General features: G+C 51.4%; 1 pseudogene; it reads left to right on the top strand.

Moving 5' to 3' along the window:
- The window catches only part of LOC120764662 (uncharacterized), a 263,621-nt pseudogene extending 240,716 nt beyond the window's left edge, over positions 1–22,905 (top strand).
- Positions 22,906–25,791: the final 2,886 nt, after the last annotated feature.

Genomic DNA, 25,791 nt, shown 5'->3' with positions numbered 1-25,791 from the left:
GGACAACCCCACAGCTGACGCCGTCCTGCCGGGGACGCACTGAGGGGATCTCCTTCCCCTTCCCTCTGGCATGGAGGCAAATCCCATTGTCTCCTTGTCCTTCCTCCCCCAGACAAGGAGCTGAGCATGGAGACCAGGGAGGACAAATCCCCACGGCAGATCCTCGTGGAAGAGGCCGTTTTGAGCAGCTCCACAGGGCAGGAATCCCACGGGGAGGAAAAGTCCTGGCGATCCCTGGTGAGAAGAGACTGCAAAAGCAGCTCACGAGGATCTGAGGAGGAAAGAGACACCCTGTGCCAGGAAGGCGACCAGAGACTGAGCCAGAGCTCAGACCTGGTGGTCCATGAGCAGCTTCATGATGGAGAGAAGCCCCACAAGTGTTTTGGGTGTGCGAAGAGCTTCACCTGGCGGTGCCACCTGCTTCGGCACCAGAGGATTCACACAGACGAACGGCCCTACGAGTGTGGGGAATGTGGGAAGAGCTTCAGGAACGGCTCCAGCCTTATAGAACACCAAAGGATCCACACTGGGGAGAGGCCCTACGAATGTGGGGAATGTGGGAAGAGCTTCAGCCACAGCTCCAGCCTGGTAAAACACCAGAGGATCCACACTGGGGAGAGGCCCTATGAGTGTGGGGAATGTGGGAAGAGCTTCAGTAGGAGCTACCACCTGATCAGTCACCAGAGGATCCACACTGGGGAGAGGTCCTATGAGTGTAGGGAATGTGGGAAGAGCTTCAGTAGGAGCTACCACCTGATTTGTCACCAGAGGATCCACACTGGGGAGAGGCCGTATGCGTGTGGAGAATGTGGGATGAGCTTCAGCTACAGCTTCAACCTGATCCAGCACCAGAGGATCCACACTGGGGAGAGACCCTACGAGTGTGGAGAATGTGGGAAGAGGTTCAGACAGAGCTCCAGCCTAACCCAGCACCAGAAGATCCACACTGGGGAGAAGCTCTATGAGTGTGGGGAATGTGGGAAGTGGTTCAGGCACCGAACCAACCTGATCGTCCACCAAAAGATCCACACTGGGGTGAGGCCCTACAAGTGTTCCGAGTGTGGGATGGGGTTTCTGACCAGCTCCAAGCTCCTTGGACATCAGCAGACACACACAGAGGACAGGCCCTTCCGCTGCCCCGACTGTGGGAAGGGCTTCAAGCACAACTCCACCCTCATCCGCCACAGGTGCATCCACACTGGGGAGAGGCCCCATGAGTGTGATGTATGTGGGATGAGCTTCATACAGAGCTGCGACCTGGTCTACCACCAGAGGACCCACACTGGGGAGAAGCCTTATGAGTGTGATAAATGCAGCAAGAGGTTCCGCACGAGCTCCAAGCTCCTCTTGCACCAGCGGATTCACACAGAGGAGAGGCCCTTCCGCTGCCCCGACTGTGGGAAGGGCTTCACGCGGAACTCCACACTCACCACCCACCAGCGCATCCACGCTGGGGGAGGCCCCACGAGTGTCCCCAGTGTGGGAAGGGCTTCTCCTGGAGCTCAAACTTGACTCAACACCAACGGAGGCACCAATACGGGAAGTCCTGTGAGTGCCATGAGTGCAGGAAGAGCTTCATGCTCTGCTCCAACTCCATCCCCCACTTCAGGGCCCACATTGGGCAGAGCCCTGGTGACCTACATTCCCTGTGATCCATGATTCCAGCTTCAGTGCTGCTTTCCGGTGCCGCTCTTGGTCTCAGTGCTGGGGTGCTCCCGGTCTCAGTTCTGGCCGCAGTCCTGGAGCAGTCCCGGAGCGCTTGTGCTGCTGGTGCCGGTTCCAAAGCATTCCCGGTGCCGGTCCCAGTGTCGCTCTTGGTGTCAGTCTTGGTCCCTGCACTGGTTCTGGTGCCGGTTTTGGTCTCGGTCTCGGTTCCAGTGCCGGTCCCAGAGCGGCGCTGGTCTCAGTTCCAGTGTCGGTCTCAGTCTTGGTGCTGGTGTCGGTTCTGGTGCTGATCTCGGTCTCGGTCTCGGTGCCGGAGATTTCAGACCCTTTTGGGTGATTTTAGGGCAAACCGAGCCCTTGTAGGAGGGCGCGTCCTCTTGGCCACACCCACTCTCCTCATAATCCCTGCCCTTTCCTTGACCCCGCCCCTTTCCCCTGCCAGGCCCTGCACTTTCCCTGAGCCCGCCTCATTTCATTCCTTCTGTGAAAAGTGCATATTATATAGCTCTACGCAAGATATTTACTATATGTATTATGTTGTATTGATTAGTAATGCTGTATTAATATTTTGATAGTATGGTACATGTAGTTTTATAGTTAAAATGTAGTTTTTATATACCAACCACAGGAAAATGTAAATCTTTCAGAGAAAAAGAATTTACTAATTCCTTATCAGAGGAGACCAACTTCTCCTGCCTTGCTCAGCCTTGAAGACGCCATAGAGATTAAAGGAAAAAAGTGACACTAACCAGAGGGAATTCTTTGTTTGAATGGAATTTATGCATCATGTATGAAATGTATGAATATTCAAGAGGCAATTGCTTTGAAGAGATAATCCTTTGTTAACGGGGGTCCTTCTTCAGAGCTTTTTGCTCGGGAAGGCACCCAGACATCTGTTACTTAGTTTTTATTGTCTCGTATTGTCCTAACCCTAATTGTTCCATTTTTTTACTCTAATTCTATTTTTATAACCATTTTATTTACTATTAAACTTTCAAAATTTTAGAACAAGTGATTGGCGTTTTTCACAATTATGGTAGCAGAGGATGGTTATAACACCTCACTGCCGGTGCCTCAGTGGAATCAGGGTGAGGACAGCGCGCCCTGCCCAGTTGGCAGCCTCGCTCTGTGTTCCCCTGGTGTGACCGACAGATGCAGGTTACGATCATGAACAAGAGTAGGCAATAAAACAAAGAAAAGGGAAAAGATTCCCTAAAACTGCGGTAATTAGCCCCTAAGACTAAAGTGTTCATGAAGACAAAGACCCAAGGACAAAGGACAGGTAAGTACTGGTTTGGGGGGGCGGTTAAGGGCGGGATGAATGTGTGTGAATGAGAGGCAGCTGGTTATCCCAGACCTGCTAAGCGAGTGCAGAGTCTCCTATGCTGCGTTTCCATTCTTTCGCAAGAAAAACGGTCAGTAAAGAGACTAAGCGAGTGATGAGAAGAGCGAGAGAACCTCCCCAGGGAAACTGGGACTGAGTCTTAGAGAAGGGGTGGGACCCCTAGGAGAGAGAAAGTCAGGGGTTTTCCTAGTATAATCCATTGGGGGGAAAAAAAAAAAAAAAAAAAAAAAAAAAAAAAAAAAAAAAAAAGGCCCATAAAACTTTTGCTGGATTGAGGGGTAAGTGCCCAAGAGCATCCAGGACTGAAACCTGCTGGGTTGAGGGGATTAATATCCCAAGAGCACCCAGGGTTCTGCCAGATTGAGGTTATGCCCAAGAGCTTCTAGGCTTGGACAACACAGCTGGATTGAGGGATAAAAATGCCCAAGAGCATCTAGAGTTGGACAACACAGCTGGATTGAGGGATAAAAATGCCCAAGAGCATCTAGGGTTGGACAAAACAGCTGGATTGAGGGGATATCCAAGAGCGCCAGGACTGGCCAGTAACACCTAAAATTGTAATAGGTGATTTGAAAGTAAAAGGTACCTTATTGTTGTCTTGTTGTGCGTGAGAGTGAGTCACACACAAAATGTGCCGCAGCTTCCCGGGCGGGTGGGACTGTGGCAGGAGGTGTAAGTGACCCGCAGACAGGCCATTGTTCCCCCGGGCGGGTGGGGGCTATGGCAGAACGTGTGTGTGACCTGCAAATCAGCCCTTTTTCCATCGGGCGTGTGGAGCGGGGGTCAGGTAAAAGTGTAAGTGACACACAAGTCAGCTTCATAGGTGGACGGGCACCAGAGGCGACCAGATTCTGGGCCCTCCTCAGAGACCCAGCTATACTGGAACCCAGAGGCCAACCCCAAGGCGAGGGGGGGGCCACATGGAGCCGCGATTCTCTGGCGACAGGGATCGGCTTCATGTCCTAAGGGTGTGAAAGAGTGTGTGAAAGATGGAGAAATGAAGTAAGAGTAGATGGATGAAAGCACATGTAATGTTGATTGTTAATTTTAAAATTCACTCTTATCTCCTTGGAGGGAGGTGTATTGTATGGAATAGTTTTGTGAGAAAGAGGGGGGTTTTTTGTGTGTGTGCATAGATAGAAGTAAGGGGTCTTTAGGTTGTAAGAGAAAGTGAAAAACAGAGGTGGGGGACAGATAAGATCTTGAAAAATGGGACAGAAAAACAGTAAGTTGGATACAGGGAAGAAAAAAGGATGTAAAAAATTACCAACGGAAATACCTCAAGATAGCCCTCTGGGCGTTATATTAGCTAACTGGGATAAAAACCCTTGTACAATGTAAAAAAATGGTCAGGCCCAATTTTGTAAATCAAAATATAGAATTTTATTTCGAGACTTAAATTCAGTCTCTAACATCTACAGTTAAAAGGAACAGCGTTGAACCCTGGGTTTCGGCACTGGGTGAACACAGAAACGGACTCTATTGCTCCGAATCTCCCCTGTTCACAAAGTGTGTCCCAGGCCGCTCGTTTTTATACAGTCTTTTGCTGAGAGTGGAGGGCTACTGTGTTACTTTTGTCCCTTTTTGCTTCATCAGGTATTCATGTCCATGTCTCCGTTCGGTTGAATAGGTTCCTGAGGTAGGACAATGTCGTGATTGCTTACTCCAGAGTGGTGTTTAGAAATGTTAAACTCAGCCGGAGCAGAAAAGATACCCATCTGGTGTTGATTGCTGTGTCGTTAGCAGGTCCATCTCCGGGGGAGACAGGGTTTATCTAATCATCTCTACCATTCACTGAGTGAATGAGTGTTCTGATGGCTTCCCAGCAGAGACCCTCCCTGTCTCTCAACCCTCGTGTCCCCCTCTCACAGTTTAGCTTTCAAACCCTAAGTACATTTTATATTTTACAGAGCTTAATTCAGACCAAATGCAAATTAACTTTATATTACATATCACAAGACCAAACATGAAATAACTTTAGATTCCATATCACAATCTCTCCCCTTCTATATAAACACATTTATTTTGTGTTCTTGTTATTGCCTTTTTTTTTCTTTCTCTGACCAAAAAAAAAAGCCTCTTAACAAGAATTTTACTGAACACCAAAAAAACCCCCTTACACATTAAACATCATCTTTATAGTCATCCCACGCTTTTTCTGATTCATCCCAATATTTCTTACACCCCTCTTCTTCCTGTATTCGGGCTTCGAATTTTGCTAGAACTTCTGCTGCCCTGCTTCTTTCTTCATTAATTTAATGATTTTTGATATTTCACTGTTCTTGCCAAAGCCCTCTGAGGCTAATTCGGCATCTGTGGGTAATGCTGCCATTTGCATTCCTTGTACTACTGTGTGTATGAGTTGAATGAAACACGGTATCAGGCATGGTAGAAAAATGACTCCTGCCACTGAACATAAAATGAAGAACCCCACTTTCTTTCACCAGGCCCCAGTCTCAAACAATTGATACCACTAGGAGGCTTGGAGGATCGAATTCCATTTTTGAACTGGTACATGTGCTACCTTCTTTATTTCGGCTGCTACGCCTCTGATGGTTTCTCTGTAATCATTTATCTCTATGCAACATTCTGATTCGTTGAATTTCCGACAGACCCTTCCTTCTTCTGCTAACAAATAGTCTAAAGCAATCCTATTCTGATAAACGAAAGCCCTCATTTGTGAGTGCTGCTGGGCTACTAGTTCTAATGCACCTGTTGGACCTTGTCACTGTCCTTCAAAGTTTGTACCTTTCCTTACTGGCAATATGCCAGTGGAACCCACCTAGACTATTAAGTACTAAAGGATTACACAAAAGAACCAAAGAGCTTTTTTGGGACTGCCGTAACAGTGTCAGGATGGTCTCTGCACTGCGTTCGACTTGCATTTTCTTTTTCTGTTTATGTTTACTATTTTCCTTTATTAAACCTTCTATTTTACAAAGCATGTCCGGGGAAGTTGTCACGCTCCCTGATTTAAGCCATTTCCCTGAAAGCTGGCAGGATGTGATGTCCCGCAGTCCCGGGTGCCGGCAGCGCCGGCCGGGTCTCCCATTCTCTCGGGTGCTGACTGCTGCGCTTGCAGAAACTCCGCTGCACAGAGACCACCTCCAGCCCACACGAAGGGAAGCACAAATGGAGACAGCCCAGCCCCCATTCACTGCGGGGAGAAGGACAGACATGAGCTGATGCCCCAAATTCCCACAGAAAATGAGGACACACACCACCCGCCCCTTCCATAGCGGAGGAGCAGCAGCGAGGAGAGAGGGCAGAGATGAGCTGATCCCCTCATCCCCACCATATACCTTGATCCTAGCCAAGAGCAAAAACAAAGGTGCGGAGACCCCACCAGAAACTCCGCTCCAGAGACCTCCTCCAGCCCATGGCCAAGGACAGCATGAACAGAAACGACCCAGACCCCATCCACTGGGGACGAGGAGGACAGACATGACCTGACCCCCCAGAGTGGAGGATGGAGATGAACCTGGCCCCCCTCAGTAAGCTGAGGAGGACGGAGAGCACCCGGTGCCTCTGTCCCTCTCACGCCAGGGGATTCTCAGGAGGTCACCCCAATGAATGAAGGGAGACAGGGACCATCTGACCCCCCACATTTAAGGGAAGAGGATAGAGATGAAGAGTGATAAGAGGGAGAGTGATCCTCCCTGGGCCTCCTCAAATCTGTGATAGTTGGAGAGCCCCAAAAAAGGGTGGGGGGAAAGCAAGAGAGTGGCAGAGAGATTAAGTAGAAAAATCCACGGATGATTCTCAGCACAGCTCTGGGCTTGGCTTTTTGCATTCATTCTTCTCCCTCAGCCTTGCTTCCTTCTCCCTAGACCTGGGATCACTGGACAGTGGTGTCACCTGAGCCTCAGCTCAAGGTCCCTGAGCTCAACTCAGGACCCAAAGTTCCCCTCAGGAGGCACATTCATGGAATCGGGGCTGGGTGTAAGGTCAGTGTTAAACGTGGCCTTGGGTTTAGGGCTGCGGCTTTAGGAAGGGTCTGGAACTGGGGCTGTGTGGGAGATTAGGGACAGGTGATTGGAAGATATCGCGTTGTACGGGTAGACAGAACCCCTCCCTCAACATTTAGTTGTTTAGTGTCCTTGATAAGGTAAGCAACACGAAGTTTGTAATGTAAGCAGACGGAAGTGATGTAGCAATCAGAGGTTTTATAACCCCATGTAATCAGTTAATAAAGCGCCATTTGCCGTCCACCACATTGGTGTCTGTGAGCTAATGGTCCGAGCAGCCTGGGTGTGGCTGCCGTGTCGTTCCTGGAACCAGGTCGCTACGCCTCAGCGGAGGCAGCAGATGCAAGTTCTCCATTATTTTAACGCCAGTGTTTTGACACCCTTTGACATTCGGAGCTTGGCTCGGGCCCTTTTCCCACTGGTTGAATATGACTTCTTTGAGCATAAATGGACTCAGTTGGCAGTCAGAGCGGTGGAACGGAATACAACACTGGGCCCAGGTGATCCTAGGCGTATGGTTAATACCGATATGCTAATGGGAACAGGCAATTATACCAGGGCCGATGGGCAGGCTGGTTTTGACCCCTTGGTCCAGGAGCAGTGCCAGCAGATAGGCATGGCAGTCCTAGTTCAGACCATACAGCTGGCTACTCCACAGGAGTCCTTTGCAACGATCGTCCAGGGAGTTGATGAGCCCTTTCTGTGCTATGCAGGACGGCTGACTGCTGCGGTTGAGAAGTAGGTGAGTGATCCTGCGGCAAGGAAGTGCATGCTTCAGTTCCTTGCTCAAAGCAACTGCAATGCTGTCTGCAAGAGAATAATTGAGGCGCTTCCTGGGGAACCATCCATGTTGGAGATGGTTGGGGCCTGTGCGAGAGTAAACAGCCCCTTCCAGCCAACAGATGGTTGCCGTAGCTACAGCTGTACAGCCAGCCATGGCTACGGTTGTCCAACCAATGGTGGCTACGGCTGTCCAACAAGCCGTGCCTACAGCTGTGCAGCCAGCTGTGGCTACCATTGTCCAACCGACGGTGGCTCCGGCGGTCCACCCAGCCATGCCCACAGCCGTGCAGCCGGCTGTGGCTGCTGCTGTGCAACCTGCCTGGATCGTTCCCCAGGGTGTGCACCAGCAGCAATGGGGTGCTCAGGCCAGGAAGAAACAGGGCAGAAAGGCACAGAAGCCTATGGCTGTCTTGTTTCATTGTGCACGATGTGGAAGGCCGAACCACGCTGCAGACGCGTGTAAGGCAACGGTGCATGTGAATGGTCAGCCGTTGGTCAGTTCAGGAAACACAACACGGAGCGCGAAGGCGAGACGCGTGCCGGCACAAATGTCTCTGCCTCAGCCCCAAACAATGGAGATCTGCTCAGCAGGCTTGCAGCCAGCACCCGCAGTTCAGCGGGTGTTGATGTCTGCACAGCCGAGTCTGTTGTGATTGATTTGGACAAAATACACAAGGTTCCCCTGGATGCCTTTGGTCCCTTGGGTGATGGCTTGAGTGCTTTCCTGATGGGGAGGTCCAGTGCCACCATTCAGGGTATCATGGTGCACCTGGGACTGATTGATGCAGATTTCTCGGGACAGATTCATGCAATGGTCTCCACACCCACCCCCCCTCTGACTATCCCAAAAGGCACACGAATTGCTCAACTTGTTCCTTTTAAGTCTTCTGTTTCCAGGACAGAGGACCGGTCGTGAAGTGACGGCAGCTTTGGCTCTACTGGGCCGCCTCAAGTGCGCTGGACTGCTGTCCTGACCAAAGACCATCCTGAGATGCTGTGTACCATGCCCATGCCTGGTGCCACACCGTCGGAGATTCACCTTCGTGGCCTCCTAGATACTGGGGCCGACATGAGCATTCTCTCCCTGGCTGCTTGGCCCCCACAGTGGCCTTTGAGCCTGGCAAAGACATCGATCGTGGGCTTAGGAGGAAAGAAGCAATGCTATGTGAGCCAGAATCCTGTGGCCGTCATGAACCCGGAGGGACAGACGGCCATAATTTGGCCTCATGTTACTGAGATTCCTCAGAACCTCTGGGGGAGGGAGGTTTTGGCCGCCCGGGGGGTGCGATTTGGAACGGATTTTTGATTGGGGCCACTCTGATGAAGGGCACAGAGTGTCCCACACCTCCTTTACGGTGGCTGGTGGACAGACCCATCTGGGAGAACCAGTGGCCCCTCCCTCATGACAAGCTAGTCGCCCTTCGTGAACTTGTACAGGAGCAGCTGGATCAGGGGCATTTGGAACCATCTACCAGTCCCTGGAACACTCCTGTCTTTTGTATCAAAAAGAAGTCTGGGAAATGGAGGTTGCTACAAGACCTCCGAAAGATCAATGCCGTGATGGAAGGCATGGGGACATTGCAGGCTGGTATGCCATCGCCTACCATGCTTCCTGCGGACTGGCCGGTCCTCATCGTGGATCTGAAGGATTGTTTTTTTACGATCCCTCTGCATCCCGATGACAGACCAAAATTTGCCTTCACGGTACCAACAATAAATAATGCCGAGCCCACACAGCGGTATCAATGGAAAGTTTTGCCTCAGGGCATGCAAAATTCCCCAATGTTATACCAAGGGTATGTAGCCCGTGCCTTGTCTGGAGTTCGCAAGCAGTTTCCTGGTGCTCATGTCTATCATTACATGGATGACATTTTGGTGGCTGCGCCCACCCAGGGTGAGCTGCTGAGGATACAGCCTCAGTTGTTGAATGCTCTGCATTCACATGGACTGCAGGTGGCTCCAGAAAAGGTACAACAACAACTTCCCTGGAAATATTTGGGGGTCAAAATTCTGGAACGGACAATCCGTCACCAGGAGGTGCAATTTGTGCAATCAGTGAAGGCACTGAATGATGCTCAGAAGCTGGTAGGTGTTATCACTTGGTTACGTCCTTACTTGGGACTGACCACCGCACAACTGTCTCCCTTGTTTGAATTGTTGAAAGGGGACACTGATTTAAAGTCACCTCCTGAATTGACCCCTGAAGCATGCAAAGTGCTGGAGGAGGTTCAGCAAGCTGTTTTGGCTCACCAGGTGTACCGCATTGAACCTTCCATTGATGTCACTGTGTTCATTACCACTCCTGATTTACATCCTACAGGTATCATCAGCCAATGGAATGATGATTGGACTGATCCTCTGCACGTCTTGGAATGGGTCTCCTGCCTCATCAGCCGCATAAGACGGCGACAGCGCCATTTGAATTGATTGCGCGCTTGATAATCAAGTGCCGGCAACACTGTTTGCAATTGATGGGTGCAGATCCCTCAAAGATCATACTCCCGGTTCAGAGGGAGGAATTTGATTGGAGCTATGTGAAAAATGTTTCATTGCAAAGTGCTCTCGAGGGTTTTTCAGGGCAGATCACTTATCATCTGCCTAGCCACAAGCTATTGCAAGTGGCGAAAAATACTCAATTTTCTCTATGATCCAAAAATAGCCAAGAGCCAGTGCAAGGACCCACCGTCTTCACTGACGGTTCAGGCAAAACAGGAAAAGCCATTGTTACCTGGCAGGATGGATCTGAGTGGCAGGTTTTGGAAAGCCATGAAGATGGGTCAGCCCAACTGGTTGAACTAAGGGCTGCTGTCATGGCATTTGAGAAATTTTCCCAGGAACCTTTCAGTTTGATCACAGACTCTGCCTATGTTGCCAACATCGCACAGTGATTGGGTTATTCAGTTTTGAAGGAGGTCAGTAACCCTGCCTTGTTTAATTTACTGAAGGCCCTGTGGTGTGCAATTCAGGCCAGAGTTCATCCATATTACGTTCTGCATGTACGGAGTCACACTAACTTGCCAGGGTTTGTAGCAGAAGGTAACGCGAGGGCTGACAAGTTGGCTAACCCAGCGTGGGTAGCACCTCAGCCTGACGTGCTCGTGCAGGCCAAGGCATCGCATGGGTTTTTCCACCAAAATGCGCATACGCTGCAGAAGCAGTTCCAACTGACGGCCACTGAGGCTCGTGAAATTGTCGAGTCGTGTGACGACTGTCACGCCCTTGATGCACCATTGCCGGCAGGGGTTAACCCCAGGGGCCTTAAAGCCTTAGAGCTTTGGCAGACCGATGTCACCCAGGTCGCCGAGTTTGGCCAGCTCAAGTATGTGCATATCACGGTGGACACGTTCTCCTCTGCGATGTGGGCTTCTGCTCACACTGGAGAGAAAGCCCGTGATGTCATTGCCCACTGGAGGCAGGCCTTTGCTGTTCTTGGCATACCTTCTGCTGTGAAAACCGACAATGGTCCTGCTCACGCCTCACAGCAGGTACGGCAGTTCCTACAGTCATGGGGTGTGTCACATAACTTTGGCATCCCTCATTCTCCGACGGGACAGGCGATTGTAGAACGCAATCACGGTACACTCAAACATGTTCTTCAGAAGCAGAAACGGGGAATGCAGGGTGAAACCCCACACAGTCGGTTGGCAAAGGCTTTGTACACCATCAATCACCTTACGGTGCCGCAGAACTCAAATAATCCTGTCATTTTGAACCATCATCTCTCGTTGCAGGCTTTGGATGACACGCATCAGCCTCAAGCGAAGGTTCAGGTCCGAAATGTAGCCGCTAAGCAATGGTAAGGACCCTATGTCCTTATTGCTATGGGACATGGGGATGCGTGCATGTCCACAGATACTGGGACACGCTGGCTATCTTCAAAGTGTGTCCGTCCTGACCTGTGACAGCAGAGGCAGAATTCAGCCAACAGGCGAGGTGGAGGCCGTGATCAACTTAAAGGTCACCAAGTGGATGAATCATCGAGTGATGACTCAGATGCTGATGATGCAAGTGATCACTCTGACGATTCCTCCACAGACAGTGATTGAATTTGTATATATTTCTTTTGTAAATTTGTTCATTTTTCTTTTTCTGTTTTCTTTTTTGTAAAGTTAAAAGGGTGAGATATCACCCTGGTTTTTCTGAGTTTTTTTAAAGCCTTCTAGTTGGTCATAAGATGGAATCAGTTTCTTTAGTTTCTGCACAATATTAGGAACAGTTTTCGCTTTTCTCATGCATGGGAACATAAACAAAACTTTTGTTTTCATTCCGTGTCTTTTGTTTGCATATTTCTAGCCTGAAAATAATGCAACTGACAGCTGGTCTGACCCATGGGGTGAAAGGTAGTAACCCCAGAAGTCAATCCACAGCCAGACCCACAAATGTATAAAAATGTAAGAAATAAACAGGCTTGCCCTGCTGTGAAGGAGCAACTCTGCACTGCAGACATCTTGTCTCTGTGTTATCTCTTCACGTGCCGCTACCACACCTAGTTTCATGATAACTAGAGGGTCTCCTAGGGTAAGATCCTCCAGTCAACCTCAGTTTTCCTTAACATGAGCAACCACTGCATCCCCGTTTTGATCTCCTCTTCTGTGGTTTGTTTCTGAGTCTGTGATGTTGTAGGACCCTTTGGAGAGGGCTCCTCTTCCTCACTGTCACTGCTGGGCAGTGGGAGAGATTTAGGAGTAAGTGGAGTAGTCAGAATAGGGGATAAAATAGAAGGTGAAGCTGAACTTGAAATAAAAATCAGAGTTGATTCAGCTATGCTTAGAGCTGGAGACAGAGTTGAAATAGAAATTGCTTTGGTTAAAGCTGGAGCTGGAGTTAAAGCTGGAGCCAGAGCTGAAATAGAAATTGTTTTACTAAATGTGTTAAAATCTTTGGCTCTAAATCAGCTCGATCAAGGAGCTGTTGTTTACACTGGGCACATTCTCTGTACCAGTTAGCAGAAGAACAATAGTAATGTCCCGCACAAATTTTACCTTGCAATAGCACTTAGGCACAGTGACAACCTCTAGATGCACCAAAAGCTGCAGGAAAATTCCCAAAAATACAAGCTATTCCATTCACTCCTTCTTGACTTTCTAAATTCTCCACAGACTGTTGCTCCCAATCCACAGCCACTAGTCTCCCAGTAAACATCTGATATAAGCCTTCTAAATATATTCTCTCATTTCCTCTGTCTATCCACCAGTTTCTTAAATTCACAGTTGTCCCACAAGTCAAGCCCAAACCACTGAGGTAAAGGAATTCCTTTTATTCGTCTGGTCAGATTGAGTTCTCAGACTTAAGTTACCCTTATTTTAATTCCAACAATCTACAAGCACAGCCTCCGTACCTAAAATCACAACCAAGCTCTTGTCAAGGGCTTCTATTTCTCCTTGCCTAACTAGTCCTGTTTTTGGTGTCCTCAGTCTACTTCAAAAACCTTCATGCCTCAGCTCGCAGAGGCTAATCAACTCTTTAACCTCAGCATGTGCTGCACTTAAAACTTTTAACACAAGGTGGATGTTGCCTCAAAAACAGTTACAGTTACCATCCCGGTAACCAAAACACACACACCACAGTCACAGTGGGGAGAGGGCTTTAGGGGTTTTCATACACCCCACTCACTTCTTTTTTCCCCGGCCGTTTCAGTCGCCCGAAAACGGAACCACAGGTCCAAACTCCTCAATCACTTCGTGCTGGTAGCACGTCTCAACAAACTCTCTCTCAATCGTTCTCACAGTCAGGACACATTCACACAGAGTAACAACCACAAATCAGGATTTGCCCTCACAGTTGCAAGCCCCAGACTGCTATCAAACTGAGCCCTCTACAGCACAGCAAATGGCAAAATCCCCTTTAACAACCGCAAACCAGGATTTGCCCTTACAATTGCTAGCCCTGGATTCTAGCAAACTGAGCCCTCTATGGCACAGCAAATGGCAAAATCCCCTTCTACCAGCAACCACAGACCGAGCCCTCCATGGCCCGGTACAACAGCTTAACAGCTTTCTCTGCTGGCAACCAAGTGCAACTGCCCAGATACCAATCAAGCTTGCCAGCACACTACAGAGGCACAAGTTGTGCGTGGGACGTCTCCCACAACTTACAACAGCCTTTCCTGACCATGTATACGCCTTACAGGTCACTGTTCAAACAGTTTCAATTTTTTCTAAACATACCTTTTTGTCCGGAGTTTTAGTAGTCAGGAGTTCTTGTCTGCTGCTGGATGAACAGCTCGGGCAGTGGAGCCTATTCTTCCAGGAATATCCTCGGGGTGCCCCAAGGGGGTCCTCCACCCGAGCTGGTCTCACAGCCAAGCAAAACCTCCTCCTGCCTGGCTTGCCAATTGAGTCATTGAAAACCGATATAGTCATGGACAAAGACCCTCTAACTAATTAAAGTTAGAAAGTGGTATGTTTATTCACCGGCGGGCGGCACGGGAGTCATCTCCGAAAGGCGTGGCCGCCCCGAACAAGGCTCATTGCTCTCTATTTATTTTCCAAGATCTTACATACAATACATATGCATAACCCCAGCACCTCCCATCCCCGCTCTGTACTAAAATGAGGCTATTAGTCCTTCACGTGTGTGCAGTTCTCTTGAATTGGGCTGGTGGTCTTGAACTGGGTCAGTGGTCTGAGGATGAAGTCAGGAGAGTCTTCATCAGGTCTCTGTGATACTCTGGCATGATCCAAGGTCCCCTGCTTCGTGATTGATTGATACCAAGTCCAGGTGCTGGCCATTGTTCTTAGTGGTTTCAATCTGTCCTTATGAGGGTTCACTTACTCCACTTTTTCTATAAACAAGCTCATAATATAACAGTTAGCTCTAGCTTGGGTATCTAATAATCATTAACCTACCATTTACTAATCTAACTTACATCTTGATCAATATAAATTGCTTCTAACCCTTAGCTAAAATCTAAACTCTTTAAAATCATGTTTCAGGAGGTTACAGCTGGAAACCACCTGCACCATGTGGACACCTGGGAACAAGGAGAGAATGGACCCATGGAGTTGTGTCCCAACCCCATACAGCCCCTTGGAGCTCCCTGGATTCCCATTCCAGCCCCACAGATCCCATCCCAGCCCTTCAAAGTCCTCCATTCCCACAGATCCCAGCCCAGTCCCCGTCTCCCCCTAGCCCCTTCCACTATGGTTGTATCAGCCGTGTGCCGGTCTGTCACCGAGACACACAAAGCAGTCACACGCAGACAAGAGATTTTCGCAAGGCAGAGGTCCTTCCGATTCCAGCTCACAGCTAAGAGAGCGGAGAGAAGAAACCCCTTTGTTTATTTCTTACTTTTTACACATTTGTGGATCTAGCAGAAGATTGGCTTTTTGGGGTTTCCACCCCTCTGGCTCAGTGGCCAGACCAATTGTCAGTTACAATTGTTTTCAGGTTAGAAATATGCAAACAAAGGACAGAGAATGAAAAACAAAGGATTTGTTTAAGTTACATCTGTGGGAAAAGGTAGTAAACTGCTCTTAATATTGTACAATAACTAAAAAGATCTGACTCCATTTAAGAAAATCAAAAGGCTCAGAAAAACCAGGGTAACACCGGTCCCTCTCCTTGAGCCAGGTCGGGCTATCCCAATACCCGGGGCCTGGCTACCCCAGTGTCCCAGCTCTGGCTATCCCAATAATCCCAGCTCAGCTCCTGCTGCCATCCCCGGTGTCTGCAGCTCCATCCATCCCCGCTCGCTGTCGCAGTGCTTGTAGGGGGTCCCATCCACATCCCCCACAATCAAGGACTGGGAAACCCCCAGGCTGAGCTCTGACAACACCAGACTTGAAGAGCTGGGAAGGAGATTCAGGAGCTCAGAGTCAAGGAAAAGCAGGTGCAGGGACTGGGAGAGGTGGCATGGTGTGTCCTGGGAATCCTGTGCCCAGGAAAGGGGGTGCCAGGGCTCCTCAGTGTGAGGAAAGGAGGGGCTGGGGGCTGGGAAATGCAGGAATGGGGGCCTAGGGGTCCCAGGGTGAAGGAGAAGGGTGGCTCTGGGGGCTGGGAGAGGCAGGCTGGCTGGAAAAAGGTCGAGTTGGTGCCGGATAAGGGGGTGCAGGGGGGTCTCAGTGACAAGCATGGAGGTAAAAGTGCATCTCGGTTCTCATGAATGGGAGGTTAGAAGGGGTCTCAGGGTCCAGGAAATGGGGGAGGCAGAGACATGGAGAGGTAGAAGGAAGTTCCAGGGGGTCTTGAGCCCAGGAAAGGGGAGTCCAGGGTTTCCCAAAACAGGAGGGTAACATGGTGGAGATACCCAGAATGTTTGGGAAGGGGGAGTTCAGTGGTCTCTGGTTTTGCAGAAAGGTGGGGCTGGGGGCTAGGAAAGGCAGGAATGGGGGTCCAAGGCGTTCCAGGACATCCCAGGGTCAAGCACACGGGAAGCCTGGAGGCTGGGAGACATGGGATGGCCGGGAAAAAGGGAGCAGGGAGTCCTGATGTCCAGGAATAGGGGATTCAGGGGGGTCCCTGTGCAGGATAAGGGGAGCAGGGGGGTCCTGGTGCCGGGAATGGCGGCTCAGTGTCCTGGTGCCGGAGGTCCCACTAGCCCCTCGCCGCCCAGGAGCGCCCCCAGCCCAGGCGCTGGAGCCATCGCGCTGCTTCTATTCACTCCCGGTATGATCCCAGTATAACTCAGTCACCCGGGAGCTGCTCCCAGTATGATCCCAGTACAGCCCAGTCACTCCCAGTGATCCTACTCCTGGCATCCCCCACCGGCCTCTGCGTTCCGACCTGTCCCGGCTCCATCACCGCTCCTCCCGCCGGCTGCGAGGGCTTTGAGGAGCGGGGGAAGAGGAGGAGGGAGGAAGGAAGAGGCGGAACGGCAAAAAGAAGCCGGAAGAGAAGACGAGAGGAGGAATCGGGCTGCTCCAGTGCTCCCCAAACTCGCAGGCCCCGGAACCGTTCCCCATCCTGCAGGTGCCCGGGGAGGGGGAGCTCGCCCCAAATATCCTGGCTGGTGTCCCTGAGTTTGGGATTTCTTTGGGGGGATGTTTGGAGCTTGCGGGGTTCCAAAGCCGAGCCGCAGATGCCCTTCGGGGGCACATCGGGGTGTCGCCAGGATGTTTTTGGGGGGTCCCGGTGCCAGCAGAGCCCCGGTGGGGGCCGGGGGGATGCGGGTCCCCCCGCGGTGGGGGTTGGGCTTCCCGGGCCGGGCCCTCCGAGCTCTGCCGGGGCCACGTGGGGACCGGCGGGACCGGCGGGGTGGGGGGACACCAGCATGGCCCCGGTAGCCTCCAGTATGATCCCCATGAGTCCCTGTCTCTCCCAGTATGTCCCAGTCACCCCCAGCATGCTCCTAGTCACTCCCACCTCCTCCCAGTTGCTTTCAGCATGATTCCAGTTACTCACAGCCACTCCCAATCTTTCCCAGTATGATTCCCACCACCTTCGGTGTGATCCCAGTCCTCCCCAGCATGGTTCCAGTTACTCCCTGTTCATCCCAGTGTGATGCCAGTTGCACCCAGTTGTCCCCAGGATAGACCCACTCACTCCCAATCACTCCCAATTGCCCCCAGTGTTGTCCCAGTTCTACCTAACATGGTCCCAGCTGTTCCCAGTGTGGTTCCAGACACTCCCAGTGTACCCCAGTTGCCTTCAGCATGCTTCTAGTCATTCCTAGTCACTCCCACCTGCCCCAGTAAAGTTCTAGTTAACCCAGTACAAACCAGCCACTCCCAGTGATGGCTCTCCTGGCATCCCCCAGCCCTCTCTGCGTTGCCCTGTCCTGGTTTTCCTGAGAGGAGCACTGTCTTGGTTTGAAAGACAGGTATCTGCTAGGGAGAGGCGGGGCCTCTCTAGGAATGGGAATTCCAATCCCTTCCCTCCAAGTTATTATGATTTAGAAGATTAAAGAGGCTTTTCAGTCAGAGCTATGGGGAAAGGAATAACAGTCCTTTACTAGTAAATATAACAGGACAAACAAACAACAACAGCAATAATAATAATAATAAACAGAACCAAGAACCCCAAGGGGCTTTGTCTCACAAGCCCCGGGCAGTCTGATCTCTTGGGACCGTGAGAGCACCAAGCCAAAGCGTGGAAGCTCTGGGGCTGATGCTCATGGTGGGTTGTCCCAGCAGGCAGGGGGTGGTGTCCTGGCAGGCAAATGAGCAGTGCTGAAGAAGCCGTGACGGCTGGATGAGGCTGACCCAGCTCCAGCAGGGAAGGCGAGGGGCTCCGAATTCCTGGGTGCTCCGGCAGATGATAGAATTCCCAGGACCGGACCCTCCGTTAACCGTGGACTCCTCACGCAGCCAGCAGTTGCCCGGCCATTCTCTCCGAAACCCAGAGCAGGATCTCCTGCACGCTCAGCTCCTGGAGCCCCTGAGCCTTTTCCTCCCCCAAACTAAGGGATCTACTGCCCTTGCCACTTCTTTTGTGTGGGTCAAGTACCCTTTAAGCATCAGTATTTAGTCTCAGCAACTTATGGGGGGGAAAAAATCTATAGGGAAAGAAAAAAAACCCAAACCAAACAACCCCTAACAAGCACCAAGGGCCGGAAGTCTCCACCCTGGGTCCTCAGCAAGCCCCCGTTTGGATCTGCAGCCCCCAGTTTTCCCAGCTTCCCTCTTTTTTTCCTTGGTCTGGGTTCCCCCTTCCCCCAGCGGGAGGGAGCAGCCGAGAGCCCTGCGCTGCCCATCCCAACCTGTCCCCGGCTCCATCCCCTCTCCTACCGCAGGCTGCCAGGGGCTGGGGAACGGGGCACTGAGGGTGTGGCTGCTCCTGGGGGAGGAGGAGGAGTGATGGAAGAAGAGGGATGAAGAAGGAGCAGGAGAAGGCGTGAGACTAGGGGAAGGAGGTGGAGTTAGAGCAGAGAAGAAGGGATGGAAGAGGAGGAGTGGGAGGAAGAGGAAGAGGAGGAAAAAAAGGAGGATAAAGAAAAGGAGAAAGAACCACGAGGCTGAGTGCTCCCTGAATCCTCAGCCCCCCACCTGTGGGATCATTGCCCCCCATCCCACAGGTGCCTGGGGTGGGGGGAGATCAGCCCAGATATCCTAGGGTGTCCTTGGGTTGGGTTTTATTGTGGGGAGATGTTTGGAGAATGAAGAACTCCAGAGCTGAGCAGAAAATGCACCTTGGGGGGACATTGGGGTGTCCCAGTGGTGGCTGCCGGCAGAGGCAGCCTGGAGGAGCAGAGCCTCGTGTGCCCCAGGACCACAAAGTGGGGAGCCCAGAGAAGGGGGAGTGTTGTGATTTGCGGGACCCTCAACAGCCTGGAGAGGGGTGGGGGGGCACTCCTTGGTCTCCCTGCACCCCAAAGCAGAGAATAAGGAGAGAAGGGACCTGAGACCCCCAAAACCCCAGCTTTCCAAAAAGGGAGATGGAAGAGGGGAGAGCTTTTTGGGTTCCTGGGACTCCCAGCAGCCTGGAGAAGGCAGGGACCAAGTAGATGGAGGACCCCCAATGCAGGTGTGACCCCCAGCAGCTGGGACAGGGGAGAACCCCCAAACACCAAAGGGGAGAGACCAGAGACAGGGAACTCCTTGGCAGCTTTTTCTGGGCTGAATCTTGGTGTTTGGGGGTTTTTATGGAGCCCAAATACTTTGTGACTTCTATAAATGGACTTGGTATCAGCAGGATCATCAAACCCAAGGCATGCACATATCGTTTTAACCTAAACCAGGATTTCCCATTCCCAAACCTTGGCTGGGTGGAGGAGGAAGCTGCGATGAAGAGAAAGATGTCCCGGGACAGCCAGGCAGGTGAGGAGGAAGTCAGTGCCCTTTTCCCCCTCTCTCCTGCTCCATCTCCCAGCCCAGCATGGCCCCCGGCTGCAGGACAACCCCGCAGCCGACGCCGTCCTGCCGGGGACACACTGAGGGGATCTCCTTCCCCTTCCCTCTGGCACGGAGGCAAATCCCATTGTCTCCTTGTCCTTCCTCCCCCAGACAAGGAGCTGAGCCTGGAGACCAGGGAGGACAAATCCCCACGACAGAACCCCATGGAAGAGGCCATTTTGAGTGGCTCTGTGGTGCAGGAATCCAATGGGGAGAAAATGCCCCAGAGATCCCGCAGGAGGAGGGCCTGCAAAAGCAGTTCACAAGGATCTGAGGAGGAAAGATCTACCCTGTGCCAGGAAGGCAGCCAGAGACTGAGCCGGAACTCAAACCTGGTGGTCCATGAGCACCTTCATGATGAGGAGAAGCCTCACAAGTGCTTGGAATGTGGGAAGAGCTTCAGCCAGAGGTCCAGCCTGATTCGCCACCAGAGGACCCACACTGGGGAACGACCCTATGAGTGTGGGGAATGTGGGAAGAGCTTCTGCCAGAGGTCCCTTCTGACCCGCCACCAGAGAATCCATACTGGGGAACGGCCCTACGAGTGTGGGGAGTGTGGGAAGAGGTTTCAGACCAACTCCCACATGATCTGTCACCAGAAGATCCACACTGGGGAACGACCTTATGAGTGTTGGGAATGTGGGAAGAGGTTTCAGACCAACTCCCACCTGATGTGTCACCAGATGATTCACTCTGGGGAGAAGCCCTACCAGTGTGGGGAATGTAGGAAGAGCTTCAAGTCAAGCTCCGAACTGTTAAAGCACCAGATGATCCACACAGGGGAGAGGCCCTACCAGTGTTGGGAATGTGGTAAGAGCTTCAGGCAGAGCTCTGCCCTGATTGTCCACCAGAGGATCCACACTGGGGAGAGGCCCTATGAATGTGATAAATGTAGGAAGAGGTTTCAGACCAGCTCAGATCTCCTTAGGCATCAGGTGATTCACACAGAGGAGAGGCCCTTCCGCTGCCCCAGCTGTGGGAAGGGCTTCAGGCAGAACTCCACACTTGACAGGCACCGGCGCATCCACACTGGGGAGAGGCCCTATGAGTGTGATAAATGCAGGAAGAGGTTTCAGTTCAGCTCCAGTCTCCTCCTGCACCAGCGTACGCATACGGAGGAGAGGCCTTTCCGCTGCCACGTCTGTGGGAAGGGCTTCAAGGTTAACTCCACCCTTGACAAGCACCAGCGCATCCACACCGGGGAGAGGCCCCACAAGTGTGAGGAATGTGGGATGAGCTTCAGGCAGAGCTCCAATCTGCTCGTGCACCAGAGGACCCACACCAGAGAACGGCCCTACAACTGTGGGGAATGTGGGAAGAGTTTCAGACAGAGGGGACACCTGGTACAGCACAAGAACATCCACAGTGGGGAAAGGCCATACAAGTGTGGGGAATGTGGGAAGAGCTTCCGGCACCATTCCAACCTGATCGTCCACCAAAAGATCCACACTGGGGAGAGGCCCTACAGGTGTTCTGAATGTGGGAAGAGGTTTCCCACCAGCTCCCATCTCCTCCTGCACCAGCGGGTTCACACAGATGAGAGGCCCTTCCGCTGCCCCGACTGTGGGAAGGGCTTCACACAGAACTCCACCCTCACCACCCACCAGCACATCCACACTGGGGAGAGGCCCTACAAGTGTCCCCAGTGTGGGAAGAGCTTCACCAGGAGCTCTACCTTGACAAGACACCAGCGGAGCCACCAGTAAGGGAAGCCCTACAAGTGCCCCAGTATGGGAAGAGCTTTGTGTGCTGCTCCAACTCCATCCTCTACTGGAGGACTGATGTGGGCAGAGCCCTGGTGACCCACATTCCCTGTGATCCATGTTGGGAAAACACCTGGCTGGTTATCCTCTTGTTTTGCCCTTCATTTTTTTCTAACATCTTCATCCCTTAAAAAGAGTCAGAACAGGGTTTAAAAGAAAGAAATTTATCAGAGATGTCTAAAGTGCCATCATTTCACAGGTATTTGAGGGGGAATTTAGGACTTGAGGCCATATTGTGGATGATTTCTGTGTTCTTGGGGAATTTTTGGCAACATTTTCCCTCTCTTTGCACTTCAAAAGCCAAGAGGGATCGATCTCTTGCCTCAAAACCACTCAAATCCCACTGAAAACAACTCAATCTTGAGCCCCAAAAGGGCTCAATCCCACCTCAAAATGGCTTGTTCCCACCTCAGAAAAACAATCCCACACCAAACCTACTCGATTCAGCAGCTACCAGGATGAGATGGGTTTGGAAGGAGATTGGGAGGCATGGGATCCAAATTTGGAGCAGTGGGATGGGGATTGTGTTGGGCTGAGTGGGTGGGATGTATTTGATAGAAAATAAAACTTTGAGAGTTCTTGATTACTTTCCCATTCATTTTCAGTGAGTGTCAGTTCTGTTTTCAGAGTGCCACCTTCTCAGCTGATTGTGTTTGTGTCCTCCTGTCTCTTCTGCCTGCTCTGTCTCTCAGTGTCTCCCTTGACCCAGGGCAGCTCCCACCAAAGACCCTGCCCTGATTTAATTCCCAATCCAGGAGCTACAACCAGCATGGACGAAGTTCTGAAGGCTGGCAGTGAAATATCACTGGAGGATCTTGCTGCCCTTGGCTTTTGGCCCCTTCTTCAGAGCTTTGCCTTCAAGGGCAGGAAGATCTTTTCCTTGCTGGAAGCTGGAATTCCAGATCCTTGGAGTGTGTGCCATGCAGGACCATACAGACTGCGATCATGTGGACTGGGGTCACATGGACTTGGATCCTAGAGGCTGGGCCTGCACAGACCGGTGTCCTGGTTTGAAAAGACAGGTGTCTGCTAGGGAGAGGCAGTCCTCTCTAGGAATGGGGAATTCAAATCCTTCCCTCCGTGTTATTATAATTTGGAAGATTAAAAAAAAACTTTTCAGTCAGAGCTATGGGGAAAGGAGTAACAGTCCTTTACTAGTAACTATAATAGGACGGACAAACAACAACAGCAATTATAATAATAGTAAAACAGAACCAAGAACCCCGAGGGGCAAACGGTGGAAACTCCGGCGCTGATGGCTGGAAGCAGTGGATTGTCCTCGGCAGGCAGGGGGGTGTCCTGGCAGGTGAAGCGAGCAGTGCTGGAGCAGCCGCAGCGGCTGGACCCAGGCTGACCCAAAATCCAGCAGGACAGCAAAGAAACTCCCAATTCCTGGGGACTCCAACAGATGATAGAATTCCCAGGACTAGACTCCTCCATTAACCGTGGACTCCACACAGCTACCTGTCGCCTGACCGTCCTCCCCGGAAAAACCCAGAGCCGCTAGGCCACCACCCTCAGCTCCCGGGAGCCTTTTTCCTCCCTCAAAAACTAAGTGATCAACTTCTTTTGTCCGGGTTGAGCACCCTTTAACTATCAGTATTTAGTCTCCTAGCAACTTATGGGGGGCGGGGAGGGGAGGGAGGGGGGAAAATTCCACAGGAAAACTTAACCTCCAACAACTGGGACGATATGGATCGGGACCATATGGATCAAGACCATATGGATGAGGATGATGCGGACTGGGACCTTGTAGACTGGGATTGTATGGGTTGGGCTCATATGGACTGGGATCATAGAACTTGGACCATATGGACTGGGATGGCTGCACTGGAACAATGCGAAATGAGGCAGTCCTGCTCTGCTCTGGGGTCCCTTCCTATCCCGCCTGGGGGCGCGGCTGAAACTCATGGAGCAAACTTGGTAGTCCTGGAGGGATCCTGGTTCTGATCCTGGTTCCAATTCCAGCACTCATCCCGGTCCCGGTTTCGGCCTTGGTGTCTCTGTTTTGGAGCGATCCTGGAGTCTACCTCCAAAGGGGCTCCAGCTTTTGTGAGACCAAATCAGCACGTCAAAGTGACTAGATTACATTTTTAATGCAGAAATACCCGGGTCTGATGGCACACTTCCCCTGCCAGCCAGGACCAAGCCAAGTCTTGGACAAAGCCAAGACCTTGACTGGAAGGGTTTCCCTAGCATATCTTACAAACCAATCTTTAGTAATATCTGCTGGTAAAAATTTCTTAACATGAACAACTGATGAGTAACCAAAGGAGTGCATATAAGTAACATCAAATAATATCTTATGGCTAGATCCCTCTATGTTTTCATATATTCATAGTCATTAGTCATATTAACTGCTACTTCTCTAAAAATCCTTCAAGCTAATACTACTGCACAAGATTCTGTTGAGTGGAACAAGCTGTTTTTTCAGAGGAGGGGTCCACTCAACCAGCCAGGTCCTTTTTCTGGCACAATATCAGCTTACGAGGGTCCACAGGACATTGAAGCTGTTGCAGGAGTGGAGGGGTTGGGTGCTGCCCTGGGGCGACTTGCAGGGCTCCACCGGCACACAAGATGGCGGGCACACCTTTCTTGGATTGCCATGCTGGACTGCAATGGAAGTTGTAACCAGGGGTGTGTATTCTAATATCATCTGCTGAAACTGGGTGGGAAAGTATTAATGGGCCAGTTGTTAAAACCAGGTGGGGCAGTGTTCTTTATGTGTTCCAGGAGCCATCCTTCTTCTGGGGGATATCTTCTGTTAATGGGCCATAAAGGCTCACTGCATGACTTATAAAATTACATCATCCCATTGTGAGATGCTCCACCCAGTGTGAGGAGCCAAACATTTCTACCTGGATAAAAACCTGACTTTCAGAACACCAGGACAGCCTGTTTTCCACTGGACTCCCAGAGGAAGACTGGACCCATCTTGCCACGAGTGGACCCTTCTACAGGATCATCTCTACTCCAACAGAACCACATCTGTCACTCCAGAAGGACTTATTTGGATTGCTCTCAACACCCTGACCAACAGGATGTCAGGTTGTATTCTGACTCTGTCAGGATTTCTAGGATTTTTTTTGTTTGTTTGCTTGGGGGTTTTTTTTGCTTTGTTTTTTGTTTTTTTACTACTACATTTGTATTTTTAATATTCCTAGTAAAAAACTGTTATTCCTATGCCGATATCTTTGCCTGAAAGCCCCTAATTGCAAAATTAGAATAATTTGGAGGGAGGGGGTTTACATTCTCCATTCAAAGGGAAGCTCTATCTTTCCCTGACAGACACCTGTCTTTCCAAACCAAGACAACACCTCACCAGGCAAAGCTTGCTGTGTGCGGGGAGCAGGAATACAGTGCTTCCTTTGCTAGCACCACTCCAGCCGGCGCTGCCAGGCTTTATGAGTCACCTCCTCACTGCCCCCACCCACAGAGCTGCAGGCATCCTGTGGGACCTGCTGAGAAGGTGGCCCACTGCTTGCCTCTGTCCCGCAGTTGTGCCATGTCGCCAGTGCAGCCCAGCCGTGTGCTTGGTACTGCACGCTTGCTGCCATCACTACAGCACCACAACCCTGTGGCTCCACATGCCCCCTTCACTCTCTCTGCCACTGCCTCTGCACTCTCACAGAGGATGGACTCTCCCGGCTCCAGCCATTCGCCGCAATATGGCTCCAGCCAATGCTGCATGGCATGGGACATGCAAGCTCCTCTGTGATACTGTCAGGGTCTCCTTCCGGATTAAATGGATCGGAGACCAGGGGCCGTCTTCTGGTTCTCCTCCCACCACCCCAACAGACTTCTGGTTGTTTGCTGGCAGTGTTGATGTGGTCAGCACAGCTGCTGCAGTGGCACAAGCATCTTTCTTTCTTTGAACTGCGGGTGCCGCATGTGCCACGAGTGCCTTGCAGCCACCCAGGATGCAAGAGCTCTGTCAGCACTGCGTCACCTCATGTAACTCAAGCACCCCCTAAAGCGTCCCATGTCCGAGGGTCAGCAAGGGGGTGATGGCTTGGATCCTCCCCGTTAGGCTCCTGCAAACCCGTTAATGAAAGGTGTCCCTCAGGCTCCCTGAGCCTCAGCTGTGGACATGGCAGGACATGGCACCCCACTGTCCCAGGCACTGGTAGCTGCTCGGCGGGACTGAACGGTGGTGGTAGTGCCATATGATGTGTGCCTGCACCTCAGCCAGGCACAGTGGCTCCAGCTCGGGCAGACTCGATGCTGGCAGCAGTGGCGGGGGTTTGGCGGCAGGGAGGGGTAGCACTGCAGGGACGGGGAGCTCGAATGAAAGCCACTCCCTTTCAGATTTTTCGCTCGCTCTCTCCGCTTGTGAACCTGATGCAGCACCTATTGTCCTGATCGCTTTCTCCCGCGCTCCACCGTCCTGGGATGTTTCATGTACCACCATCTGGGGATATTTCAACAGGCAGTGCCTCTGCTGCTGCTATTGCATTCTTCTCAGCTTTTATCAGTTTTAACATATACAGCACGAG

The sequence above is a fragment of the Hirundo rustica genome, chromosome 34 (genome assembly GCF_015227805.2).
Source record: "Hirundo rustica isolate bHirRus1 chromosome 34, bHirRus1.pri.v3, whole genome shotgun sequence".
NCBI classification, from domain to species: domain Eukaryota; kingdom Metazoa; phylum Chordata; class Aves; order Passeriformes; family Hirundinidae; genus Hirundo; species Hirundo rustica.
The sequence above is the reverse complement of the archived record's forward strand: the minus strand, read 5'-3'. Positions and strand labels throughout refer to the sequence as shown.